This window comes from Pelophylax lessonae (assembly GCF_965119305.1).
Source record: "Pelophylax lessonae genome assembly, chromosome: 9".
Classification (NCBI taxonomy): Eukaryota; Metazoa; Chordata; class Amphibia; order Anura; family Ranidae; genus Pelophylax; species Pelophylax lessonae.
In genome coordinates this window covers 248,769,268-248,783,825 of record NC_138776.1, presented here as the reverse complement: position 1 = coordinate 248,783,825, position 14,558 = coordinate 248,769,268, and the positions used below count along the sequence as shown (strand labels likewise).

At 41.6% G+C, this 14,558-nt stretch overlaps 1 long non-coding RNA gene across 1 annotated transcript in view; it reads left to right on the top strand.

Moving 5' to 3' along the window:
- Positions 1-5,033, top strand: part of LOC309563005 — a 64,395-nt gene extending 59,362 nt beyond the window's left edge. The window contains exon 3 of the long non-coding RNA XR_014225654.1: positions 4,963-5,033. This is a non-coding gene — a long non-coding RNA (uncharacterized lncRNA). The remainder of the gene's footprint in view (positions 1-4,962) is intronic.
- The last annotated feature ends 9,525 nt before the right edge of the window (positions 5,034-14,558 follow it).

The window sequence follows — 14,558 nt, the reverse complement described above, 5'->3', positions numbered from 1 at the left end:
TGGTAATCAGATGTCTTCAGGAAGCAGATCGTCCGGCGCCATCTCCGCCCCATATATTTACTCATTAACCAAATCCAATTACAAATATAAACATGATTGATTCTATATTTAGTCATTTCGGGATTGAGTTGTATATCATTGGTATTGATATACAAAATAAAATGTAAATTAAAATGTGCCATAAAATGTTACCTTTATTGAAACCTCTATATCAGGGGTCTCCAAACTTTTCAAAAAAGGGCCAGTTTACCGTCCTTCAGACCTTAGGGAGGCTGGATTGTGGCCAGTGGGGTTAACAAATGTCCTGGGCCCAGCATTAGTGAGAATAAATATTGCCACAGGGTTGGTGGTCAGTTACATAGCGCCTGTGGTCAGTAGAGGAGGAATAGTGCCCCTTTATTGGTATCAGTAGAAGGATTAGTGCCCCATCATTTATATTTGTGGGAGGAATAGTGCCCTATCATTATTGTCAGTGGCAGAAATTATTCCCCCACTGTTGGTGTCACTGAGAGGAATACTGCCTCAAGGGTCGAATAAAGGCTAGCAAAGGGCCGCATTCCGCCCTTTAGAGAAAGGGCGGAATGCGGCCCTTTGCTAGCCTTTATTCGAGAACACTGCTCTATATCAAACATATTAGCACCATCTTGTGGTTAAAAAGTATACACACCTTACTGCATCTAACATCACTTTATAGTCAAAAAATGTGTATTATCCATCCTACAGACTCATACTCATATCTATCCTACAGACTTGTAGTGAAAAGATTGTATCTATTCCTCAACTATCTATCCCTCAACTCAAATTTACAGGATAAAATCAACCTTATATTAATAAACAAAATACATAAAAATATAAAATACCAATGTGATCATGCCTTATAAAGGGGGAAGTGTACAATAAACGTCACCCATAATTAAACCTTTAAAAATCCACAATAAAAAATTCAGATCAATTTTAATATTCTTCACATCTGGGTTAAAGTGGTTGTAAGGTCAAAAATTTAAATCAGCATTATCTGTTTTACTTTTGGGCTCTTATATTGGCAGTGTGTTTTTTTTTGTCAAATAAAGTGTCAAAATGTTTTCCATGTTGCCCAATATTGCATTCACGTGATTACGTCTGGTCCCTCTCTGGAGCTCCAGAACCGATCTGGTTGGGGCTGCTAGTCCTCTGCTGATGTATATATGATAGGTCAGCAGAGCACTGCATAAACCTTGACCTTGTGTCTGATTGGTGCTGTGCCGATATAGCAGGTGATTCTGCATCACAAGCTGCAGCCTACAGAGAATGTGAAAGCGGTTAACCCCATATGTGCTAAGAACCATTTGAGGGACAGGGGATTCAGCATTTCATAGAGGGGAGTAAGCCTAGCAACTGCCAGGAATTACAGAGTCGGACTCTGCCGACACTTCATGTATATCTCTACTAACAGAGGAGGAAGAAGGGGAATATGTGCTTTCATAATCATCATTATCAACAGAGCCAGTGGAAGAAAACACACGGATTTAACCCCATAGCTGTTGGGAGGGGGGGGGGCTGAGCAGGAGGATCGCAATTAACCCCTCAATGGCCAGGCACTTTCACTATGTAACTAGCAGCCACTACTTGAAGTCTGCTAGTTATTTTCAATCTGTCATTTCTCACAGTCTGGGGGGAATGGGGGTCAGTCAGTGTAGGGGGTAAGGAGTGTCATTGTAGTGGGGGTGTGGGGTGTCAGTGTAGGGGGGTGTCAGTGTAGGGGGTGTCAGTGTTGGGGAGCAAAGTGAGTTAATGTGGGGGTTTGGGTACCAGGAGTGTCAGTGTAGGAGTTGGGGGTGTCAGTGTGGGAGGTGAGAGTGTAGGGGTGTCAGTGTTGGGGGGTGGTGGTGTCACTGTGGGGAGTGGAGGTCGTTAGAGTACAGGGGTGGGGGGGTGTCACTGTTGGGGAATGAGGGGGTGTCAGTGTAGAGGGATGGGGGGTGTCAGTGTGGGGGAGTGGGAGGGTGTCAGTGTAGGGGGTGGGGGTGTTAGTGTGGGGGAGTGGGGGTCTATCAATGTGGGTGATGGAAGTCCATCAGTCTGATGTGGTGGGGGCGTCAGTCTGGGTGGGTGGGGATCTGTCAGCGGGGAGCAGGGATTGGCAGTTGAAAGGGTCAATGGGGGAGGCCAGTAGTTGGTGGGTGTCAGTCCGAGGAATGTGGGGCTCTGTTAGTGGGGGGCAGGGGTATCCTGGGGTGCAGAATATCATGGCCTACTTTACTATTAGAGAAGATAAAGAGGGGGGTGCAGAATATCACGGCCTGCATTGCTTTTAGAGGAGAAATAGAGGGGGTGAAAAATATCACAGTCATCATTATCAGAGGAGATAAAGAGGGGGTGCAGAATATTATGGCACATTAGCACATTATTCTGCATGCCGTGATGTTCTGTATCCACTTTATATCTCCTCTGATAATAATTCATCCCATTTATATATATATATATATATATATATATATATATATACTGTATGTTAATATATATCTAAATATATATTTGCGAAAAAGTAAAAATACAATTTTATTAGCACCAAAAAATTAATAGCACAAAAATAATGAACTTGATAGAAATAAAACCATGCACGCATGCACATACATATAGTACATGATAACACATACAAATAAATGCGTACACACATACAAATATGCATTCATAGATACACACATGCACGTATACACATATACACAGGTACATACACGCATTAAAATGCACACATACATACATGCACTCACATATGCACATAAATGCATACATGCATTCATAGATACACACCTGGACATATATACAGACATATATCTATCTATCTATATTTATATGTATGTATATATATATATATATAGTCAATTTTAAAAAACTTTGCAGAAATAATTCATTATTATTCAATAATTCAGTATTATTTTTACATTTTATTTAAATTAAATATAGCTTTTTATATTGTTTTAATACATTGCCATGTAAAAGCATGCAAAACTGTCTTGTTTGCTGCTGCCTTCAAAGATGATAAATGCTGGAAGACACTGCAACTTTAACAAAAGAGAAGGAGGGGAAGAGCAGAAATGCTCAGTCATTCACACCAGGAGGGGGAGAGAAGGGTAGGGGTTTTACACAGACCAGGGAAGGAAATGACAGAAATGAACAAGGGAGGGAGGGGGAGATAGAGAGACGATGTACAGAGATACCCATGAAAGAGGGACGTTAACTGACCACGCTATCATGGATAGGCAGCCATGATTAGCATGGTCAGTTTACAGATAGGGACAAGGGAATAGGCAGGATCAACCAGGTATTGTACAATGTAGAAAACTTTACATAGCAAGATCACAATGCAGTTTATCCTGCCTTAAAGAGATAGGAGCATATTCTTTTTTAAGGTTTACAAACACTTTAAGTGTGTCAGTTAATTATTTGTACATTTTATTTAAATTAGATATAGCTTTTTAAATTGTTCTAATATATTGCCATGTGAAAGCATGCAAAACTGTCCTGTTTGATGCTGTCTTCAAAGATCATAAATGCTGGAATACACTGCAGCTTTAACAAAGGAGGAGGAGGGGAAGAGCAGAAATGCTCAGCCATTCACGCCAGGAGGGGGAGAGAAGGGTAGGGGCTTTACACAGACCAGGGAAGGAAATAACAGAAAGGAACAAGGAAGGGAGGGGGAGATAGAGAGACGATGTACAGAGATACCCATGAAAGAGGGACGCTAACTGACCACGCTATCATGGATCGGCAGCCATGATTAGCATGGTCAGTTTACAGATAGGTACACGGGAATAGGCAGGATCAACCAGGTATTGTTCAACGTAGAAAACTTTACACAGCAAGATCACAATGCAGTTTATCCTGCCTTAAAGAGATAGGAGCATATTCTTATTTTAGGTTTACAAACACTTTAAGTGTTTCAATTTCATATATTTATAAGGTTTCATTCCTGGAAATCTTCTCTCTTAGGTCCGATCCTCTCCAGTGGATACTTACTATAGCTATTCCAAAAAAAATCAAGCCACTTCAGTCCTTAGTAATGCATACTTTAAAGTGGCTTAAAACACTATGGGGTTCATATACTATAACTGGAGAGTGCAACATCTGGTGCAGCTGTGCATGGTAGTCAATCAGCTTTTAACTTCATCTTGTTTAATTAAGCTTTGACAAAAAAATACCTGGAAGCTGACTGATTTCTATGGAGAGCTGCACCAGATTTTGCTCTCTCCAGTTTTAGTAAATCAACCCTTATGTTTCTTAAAACCCTTATGTATATTGTTTATGTATTCATTAATCTGGGTAGAAAGATTCTTAGTTGTGCTTCCCACATATTGGAGGCCACAAGGACACTCCAATATGTAGGTGACATGCGAGCTATGGCAGGAAATTCATTTATCTATTTTATATTGTTTACCAGTATGATATGGTTAAAATGTAATTTTCTTTTGATCCTTATGTCTGATAGTTTTACACAAAGGCACCTTTTACATTTAAAGAAGTGAATGCGATTTCTGTTTGGGAAAAATCACACATACTGTAATGCAGATGTTTTAAAGCACAAAAGAAACCTTTTTAATACATTTGGGATTCCATGCAAGCAGCAGGTCTGAATGAATTTTTAAGGGCCTTTGAACAATAATAATTGACTCAATGACGCCAAGTCTGGTGAATGATTTTTCAGAATTTCCATATGAATGAAATCCTACTGATGTATGGGCAGCTTTAGCTGTGTCCACTTGTGCTGTAGAATGAAACACATCAGAATGCTCCAGCTGGTTATTCAATAAGAGACTTAAGTTTGTAGCATCCTGCTGTGCCATATTCCTTTACCATGTTAATGTAGTCATAGAATAATAGTCAACATGGCCTAAAAATACACATTTGTGGTTCCAGTGAAATAGGGTTTTTGTGAAATAATCAATGATATTTTATTGACCGATAATTTCTGTCTTCTCCCAGGAGAGATGCCGAGGAAGAAAGAAGAGATGATCCAGATGAAAGTAATGTTGAAATGGAAAAACGATTTTTACCAGTCATTGCAGGCATTGCAGGACTTTTGAGTAAAGTTTTCGGCAAATAACCCAAAAATGTTGAAACTTTGGAAATGGAATTGGAAATCATCTGATGTGGAATATCATTTAACTAAATGCACAACAGATGTCTTATAAAAAAATTAAGATATCACATACTTTGCGTATTCCTTTTTTTATTATTTTTTTGTGATGAACCTACTTTAGTTGTGGAAAATAATGTCCTTAGCGCACTTTCCAGGGAATTTAATCATTTATTGACTTTCAGTTGGATACATTATAAATATAACAGTGCAGCGCAATTCATTCTTTCATATAACATAGTAAGTCATATCCCATAAGCCCTGTGAAAAGTAATAACAAAAACCTAATGAATTTGGAAAGTCTCTTTCATCTCTTGACTATATGTGCATGATAGTGTCCTTCCATTTTACGCCACAGTGCATAAAACTTGTGACAAATAAAACAATCTTCCCAACTGTGTTCAGTGAACCTCCACCTCTATACGAAGTGCCCGCTCACCTCCTGCATCAGACCCCACTACAGAGTCTATAATGCCTTATGCACTTCTCTTTTTGATGTCTCCATTTCTTTAAAGCTTCTCCTCTATCCAATTATGAGTGGTCAGAGTATAGTTTTACTCATCCTTCATAGAACATGCCATGGAACAAAAAAGGGGGAGAACCATAGTGCTCTCTGTATAACTTGGTATTCACTTAAAAACAGGGAAGCTTAACAAATCCTCAGCTCATCACTGATACTCAAACATTGGTATGACGTCACAGCCTCGGCTCCTCCCACTTATACCTGTTACACCCTTCTATTGGACTTCCTCAGTAGATGGGGAGTGGACTTAATATTCGGCCCCTTTTTTTTTCCAATACTCTAAACAACTCTAAACAAGTGGCCAATCAGCGACATCCGGAAGTGCCCATGTCTGTGGGGTGTCCCTGTCCCTTACTCAAACAAGAACTTCGTCCTCTCCAGAACCGTAAGTGACGTTACGCATCTATACTCCGGAAACCGTAAGTGACGATGCCGTCACTTCTCAGTAGTCACCGGAACAACGGCAAACTGACAGGGACATCTAAAATTATTCGGCCAGCTATACCCGTGACAAACTATTAACCTCCCGACATGACACTCCTCAGGATGACTGATGTACAAAAACATTATATACCATACCCTATCATTTATCAATAACGGTAATGTTTAAAAATATGATAAATACTATTTTATATACCATTACCCCTACTATTGTGCACCTCTACTATAAAACATAAACAATTTTACACTTTGAAAATTAGTACAATGTTGGATGTTAAAAATGGTAACAAAAAATATAAACAAAATCTTAAAAATTATTAAAAATAATAAATAAAAATTATAATACAACCTCTTTCTTACACAGACCCCTTCTGAGACTAATTCAATATACAAATATAAATGGATATGTAACGGAACCCGTACTCAAGAAGAGTATGTCCGCCGTATAAGCTTCCCTTTGCCTGATACCAGCACGATCCAAGATCCCTTAGCCCACCCAGTCACTTGTCGAGACATCAGTTTAGGGTGGTAAGAAGCATACAGTAAGATTGTTTATTCAAACACAGACACAAAGAGATATACACTCTGGGACAATCCCCCCTCTCCTTTAGCAGCTAATCCACATAATCATATACATCCCATAATAGGCTGATCCCAATGCAAATAGAACAAAATAGAACAATGAGATACAGGCACTTAACATGTTCAGGGTTTGCTCCCCCAATTTTTTGCTTGTTTATTATGTATTCGGTCTGACCAGACTTCTGAGGTTGAGCACCCCACCCCCCACACACACCTGTACTCTATCAGAGTCCACCATAAAGTAGATATAGGAGGAGTCCTTTGTAGTGCATTAGCACATCTATCCCAGCAAGGAGTGTTGTCTCCAAGGGTTAGAGAGGCTGGATTCACCCCTTTTTTATGGATAGTGTAGGACCCACTGATAATGGGGTACTTTGACGCAGTGGTGGGCTTGAGCATGATATGGCCATATGGTGGGACTAAATCCCCATTTTTATTTATGGATTGTCTCCATATTTGATAGTCATTTCTTTTGCATGTGTGCGCTATTCTATTCTTTTTTAATATACATGTCGCTTGGTCCATAGCTGCACCGGCTTTAGATATACATGTTCAGGGTTTTCTCCCCCAATTTTTTGCTTGTTTATTATGTATTCGGTCTGACCAGACTTCTGAGGTTGAGCACCCCACCCCCCACACACACCTGTACTCTATCAGAGTCCACTATCAAGTAGATATAGGAGGAGTGTTAGCTCAATTCTCGTCAGGAGGCAATCACGATGATATACAGCCCTTCAGTTGCCAACCCCCCTAGATAGTAAATTCCCTCTCGTCCGGCCGGGAGTTATGACGACACATAGCACTCAAACTTAGCGCAGTCACAACTGATTTTATTGCAAGTGTAGCTCTTATTTAAGGCACGTTTAAGCGGGAAAAAACTGCTTTAACTGGTTTACAATTTACTGGTCAAATTGACAATAGAACATGTTTTACAGAAACTGTACATGAATGGCTTTGGTTTCCCTATGCATTTGTGTCAATATGAGGTGTCTTTGTATCTGAATCTGTGTCCTGTGGCAGAGTCGCCCCGTCTGCATTCAGTTGTCATGTGTTAATGTAAGCCATTGTCAATTGTTTATGGGTGGTGTCAGTAATCTCTTATGCAAAATGTCTTGTAATCTAAATGCTAAATATCCAACTGTCAAGTGTTCAAATGAATGAATGGAGAGGTGGTTTAACATGTCGTCTAAATGCAAAATACAGCTGGCTGCTGTCCAAGGTGGATGAATGGGTGTCAGTCTAGCTTGTTACTATGTAAATGCAAGGGCCCATATTTCATCATAGAATGGGCATAAGTTGAAATATATATGAAATGTAATAAGGCATGTTAATACAATCTTTCAACCCAACCTTTGATCCCAACTTTATTCATAACGGTGGGATCACTTAGAGTCTCTGAATAGCACTATGTGCCCTCCTGGGATATATGTCCAACTATGAATGAGCTGGACATTCTTGACATACCTGGGTTGTGGGTTTGTATGAGTGCATGTCATATTATTGGTAACTGATTAGCACAAAACAGGTGACATTATATTCCAAGGTGTATGTAGGCTGGTGACTTGGTTGTGTGCACATAGGGATATAACTTCTTATAATTCTATCAAATCAAAACAGACATGTTCAATGGGGAGGGTCATAGCTTGCAAGAATCCATGGCCTGAAAAATCCAACTCCATTATTATTGCAATAAAGTCACTACAAATAGACCATGGCAGCACATACCACCTGTTGACTATGGCATGTGATTTTTCAACATGTCCTAAAGCCTTTGCCAGGAAAGGGCAAAATAAACCTCCCGTTCAATGAGAGGAAAAAAATTCCCTTTCAACCCTCGTCATCAGAGCGGTCAGACTAAGTCCCTGGCGGCTACAACGTAAAACAATGTCCTTTGTGTCCAATCGGCTTGACTTCGACTGTAAAGTGGAGACATGAATGTCTCGTGTCTCTCTCTTTTCCTGGGGTGAGCAAGGGCAAAATGAGGAGAGGTTCACCGGGTGGTGAGCACATGTTGCAAGTAACCAGACAGTGGCTACTAGTGCTACAAAGCGTACCACTGTCGCACGAATGCGAAGTCTTCCAGGAGTAGGGGTGTCCGTTGGCATTGTACCAATGCGTCTGTCTAGATCCAGCTGGAATTTGTCTGGTGCTCGTCACAATCTCCAATAATTCGGCTGGTGCTCGTCACAATCTCCGGTAAGTTGTCGTGGGGTCCAGGGGTGGGGCTTCCTTCAGTCGCGATGCATGGATCCTAACCGGGGAGTCATCTGTCAATACCGCTGTTCTGGTCACTGCTTGAACTATTGCAGGAGGTCCATAGGGTGGGTCTAGCGACGTCAGCTTATGGAGGGGGGGCCTTCACCAGGACTCTGTCTCCAGGCTTGAATGGGTGGGTTGGTGCACCTGTTGGCAAAGGAAACGAGAGCGAGATATCACCATAATCACTGTTTAATTTTTTCAATTAATTAATTCTGCCACATATTCCTCTTGCAAAATCTCTAGATATGAGAATAAATGGACTCATGGGGTTGAGACGGGTCTGGAGTCATTCTGACTTTAGCAAGAATAGCAGGTAAGTACAGAGACAAGAATACAAGTTTTACAAGAATGGCAGGAGTATTTTGCGCCACTGGGCTTCTGGCCTACAGGCAGGCAGCAAAAATAAATGCTAGTGAAACTACTCGCAGCACTGGGGTTTAGGGCCTACAGGAAGGCAGGTAATTTTCAGACAGGAAGGTTACCTAATGGCACTGTTTTGGGAGAACACAGCATGTCTACGCATGCAACAATGGTGAGGGCCCTTGGAGGGGTTGAACTGCCTTGTATTCCTCCAAAGGTGGAGATGGGTTAAATTGCAGTCCTCTGACTCACCCAAGCAGGCAGCTACCTAGAACTGAGAATCCCTTGCATGGCTAAGATGCTGTGATCACTGAACAGCAGGGAGTGAAATTCAAGCTGTCTTGTGTACATGGACACATAGAGACACACAAAACAGCTAGAAGTAAGTACTCATGCAAACATAAATTTATAAGAGATTGCACAGTTTGCTCAGTGACACAGAGCAGGAAATTGAAAACAAATAGCCTTGGAGACACAGGATCTGACTTCAAGGACCATTTATATGCAAAGCCTGGGCAATGAGTCACCTTTAGAATGAAAAGAGATCAACTAATTGAATTCACCGCAGGAGGTTACCTTAAAATTTTAAATCTTTAACAATATCAAGGTAGTAACATCTCAAGGTAGTAACGCTGGCATAAATTCATTATAATTCTTAGCACACTATCAACAAGCCATCCACTTCCATCCTATTTTTTTTTTTCTAAGACCAATATACTAAAAGAAAACTTTAAAAAGACCAGAGATGCTTAATTATCTAAAGCATAGCACCTTATTTATGCCAGAGCTCATATATGTCAAATTAGAACACATCAAATATCTGACACCCAATAAATAAAAACTTTCTAACACCCATAAAAACAGTCTAATCAATCAGAAAAAAAACAATTTGGAAACAATACTCCTATAAGGTTGAGTTGTCCTTGAAGGCTGTGATTGTTCGTTCTGAAAGTCTCAAATTATACTTATCTGAGGAATAAGCATCAAGAAAGGTTTAGTAACAAAACATTTTACTTTTCCTCCTAAAAATAATCCAACGGTTAGAGGAATTTAGCATACAGTAAGCATGTCAAACATTTTCCTTCCTAACAGTGCACTTCTCTAATACCAAAAATTGTTGACGTCAAATTAATTATTACCACGTGGATTTCTATATTTTTTTTTTTTTATATATATTATGGTATACCATAAACTTAAAGAAAAAAAATTATTATTGTTCACCATGGTTAAAAAATGAGCAGCTCAAAAATAAACATTTGCAATTTACCATTTATACAAGAACCCATACGTCACCATCACCATTCTTCTCACCCATTCGGAACATTCCTCAAAACTGGTTTTCTCTACAAAGCAAAACTGATGGTTAAATTTGTATGACAATACAACTATTTACAGTCCCTCTTGCTATTACCTGTGTCACAGACAGAAAGAGGGGGGAGGGGGGGTTTGTTTGCTAAAAAAGGCACCAGCAAATATATATATTTTTTTAAAAAGTCAGTGATAAAGAAAGAAAAGTTGGTGACACAAAACCTTAATGATAAATGTTCAAAATTGCTTACGATTTTTAAGGATGGAAATACAATTTTAGTCCTTAAGGTCACACTTTACACACCAAATATATATTTCCTTGCTTCTAAAAGCTGCCATGACCAGCATAGAACGGATTTGTTACCTTTTCCGTGGCAAAATCACATCACTTTAAAACATAAGTAATAAATAGGGATGATCGAACTTTTGAAAAGTTCGGTTCGACCAGAACACCCGAACTTCACGAAAGTTCGGTTCGGATTTCAGAACCCCATTGAAATCAATGGGACCCGAACTTCTGTAATCAAAAAACACCATTTTTAAGCCCTAAAACCCAATAAATGCCCCTAAAAAGTGCCTAGGGTTCTGGGTCATGCCCCAGGGACTATTAATCACACAAAAAAAAGTTCTTAAAAATTGTCGTTTTTGATAGATAGCCAATTATTGAAAAAAAAAAAAAAAAAAAAAAAAAAGAGATTTCTTTGGATTTAGTGTCTGGGGGGTCTAAAAGTTGTACCTGTGAAGTTTCAGCTCTGTAGCATGTCCAGAACCAGAATTACAGCATACCAAACCTTCAAAAATGACTTTTTTGCTTAACCGCACCTTTCTTTTGCTCCTAATCAACGGCTCAGCCAATGTGTATGATGGGGACATAATGCAGTGCACTGGGAACAAGATTAGAGGTTTTTTTGGAAAAAGGTGCTGTCTCTTTAAATGTGCATATAATTAACGGGTGTATTTCCACAATGGGGCTTTTATTACCAATTGTTTCAAGAAGTCCAAAGATGTATGTAATTGCACTTTATTTCATGTAAAATGGTGTTTGGTGCACTTTAACTTGAAATCTCACAAGAAACAGACATATATGCACGGATACATTGAGGGTTAGGGGTAGGGGCCACAATGTAGTGCAGAGTGAACAAGATTAGAGATGTTTTGGATGAATACTGTTGTCTCTTGACTTTGAATAGAAGTAAAGGATGCTTAAAAATTGGGCATTTGGTGGTGCGGACGATGCCTTGACACCATATCCCTATGAAAGTGCTGGTAATGAAAGCAATAATTGCCTTTGTAAGGAAAAAAATTACAATGATATGCATCTGTGTGACAGGTGCGCAAAAATTGTTGTTTGGGTGTTGGCGGAGCCATACCACTGTAAGCCCAAAGAGCTAGTGTTGAAGAAGGCGTAAAAATTATGAAGGTGTGCACCTGTGGAACAGGTGCGCAAACATGGTAGTTTTGGTGTTGGCGGAGCCTCCCCACCATAACCCCAAAGAGCTGGCTTTGAAGGAGGCCCAAAAATTGTAAAGGTGTGCACCTGTGGAACAGGTTCGCAAACATGGTAGTTTTTGTTTAGCATAGCCTCCCCACCTTAACCCCAAAGAGCTGGTGTTGAAGGAGGCCCAAAAATTGTAAAGGTGTGCACCTGTGGAACAGGTTCGCAAACATGGTAGTTTTTGTTTAGCATAGCCTCCCCACCTTAACCCCAAAGAGCTGGTGTTGAAGGAGGCCCAAAAATTGTAAAGGTGTGCACCTGTGGAACAGGTTCGCAAACATGGTAGTTTTTGTTTAGCATAGCCTCCCCACCTTAACCCCAAAGAGCTGGTGTTGAAGGAGGCCCAAAAATTGTAAAGGTGTGCACCTGTGGAACAGGTTCGCAAACATGGTAGTTTTTGTTTAGCATAGCCTCCCCACCTTAACCCCAAAGAGCTGGTGTTGAAGGAGGCCCAAAAATTGTAAAGGTGTGCACCTGTGGAACAGGTTCGCAAACATGGTAGTTTTTGTTTAGCATAGCCTCCCCACCTTAACCCCAAAGAGCTGGTGTTGAAGGAGGCCCAAAAATTGTAAAGGTGTGCACCTGTGGAACAGGTGCGCAAACATTGTCGTTTTTGTTTTAGCATAGCCTCCCCACCTTAACCCCAAAGAGCTGGTGTTGAAGGAGGCCCAAAAATTGTAAAGGTGTGCACCTGTGGAACAGGTTCGCAAACATGGTAGTTTTTGTTTTAGCATAGCCTCCCCACCTTAACCCCAAAGAGCTGGTGTTGAAGGAGGCCCAAAAATTGTAAAGGTGTGCACCTGTGGAACAGGTTCGCAAACATGGTAGTTTTTGTTTAGCATAGCCTCCCCACCTTAACCCCAAAGAGCTGGTGTTGAAGGAGGCCCAAAAATTGTAAAGGTGTGCACCTGTGGAACAGGTGCGCAAACATTGTCGTTTTTGTTTAGCATAGCCTCCCCACCTTAACCCCAAAGAGCTGGTGTTGAAGGAGGCCCAAAAATTGTAAAGGTGTGCACCTGTGGAACAGGTGCGCAAACATTGTCGTTTTTGTTTTAGCATAGCCTCCCCACCTTAACCCCAAAGAGCTGGCGTTGAAGGAGGCCCAAAAATTGTAAAGGTGTGCACCTGTGGAACAGGTGCGCAAACATTGTCGTTTTTGTTTTAGCATAGCCTCCCCACCTTAACCCCAAAGAGCTGGTGTTGAAGGAGGCCCAAAAATTGTAAAGGTGTGCACCTGTGGAACAGGTGCGCAAACATTGTCGTTTTTGTTTTAGCATAGCCTCCCCACCTTAACCCCAAAGAGCTGGTGTTGAAGGAGGCCCAAAAATTGTAAAGGTGTGCACCTGTGGAACAGGTGCGCAAACATTGTCGTTTTTGTCATAACCAAAATGAGGTTCTGTGAACGTAAAGAGAATGAGAGGAGGGTTTGAGGGTGGCACCATGGTCCAGGCTTAAACTGAGGCTCAACTGCCACATCACAACGATAGCCTAGTCTACAAGGTCTGCATCAGGTGCATCAAAGCTTGATATCCACGACTGATTCATCTTAATGAATGTCAAACGGTCGACTGAGTCGGTGGAGAGTCTAGTTCGATGGTCTGTGACGAATCCTCCTGCTGCGCTGAATGCCCGTTCCGATAGGACACTGGAAGCAGGGCAGGCCAACAACTCCATGGCATACTGGGCCAGTTCTGGCCAGTGGTCTAATCTTAAGACCCAGTATGCCAGTGGATCGGATTCGTCACATGAAAAGCCCTCTGTGTCACTTTGTGCCCTCACGTAATCGTCCACCATGTGATGCAGACGCTGTCGATGCGATGTGGCAGCTGAGAGGCCTGGGCGGTGAGGACTAAAAAAAGACCGAAAGGCATCCGTCAACCGCACGCCTTCTCCAACGCTCCTCTCGTGACCACCAGTAGAATCCATGGTAGGTTGTCCCCGCCCCTGCACCCTACGGGAGTCGGGGAACATGTTCACCAGATTCCTCTTGAGACTGTCCTCAAGGGATTTGATCCTGTGGACTCTATGGGTGGATGGGAAAAGCTCCGAGACTTTACACTTGTACCGGGGGTCAAGTAGGGTGGCCAACCAATAGTGGTTAGTCTCTTTAATGGCCTTGATTCTGGGGTCCTTTCGCAGGCTCTGGAGCATGATGTTTCCCATGCGTCGCAAATTAGCGAAGGCCTGAGAAGCTGACTCCTCGGGGTCACTCATAACGACATTATCTTCAACGGGCTCCTCCTCCTCCCAGCCACGTACTACTCCAAAGTGTCCCGAGGGAGTCAAACTAGGCCTTGCAGATTGCCGCATGTCTTCCTCCTCCTCCTCCTCAAACCCTGCAAAAGTTCCCGCAGAATCGTCCTCCTCCTCCTCTTCCACCCCTGGATCCTGCTCGGGCCTCTGGGAGCTAGGCATAATGGGGTCAGGATTCTCAGGATAAAGGGGGCCTTGAGAGGCAAGGAAGTCCTCCTCTTCCT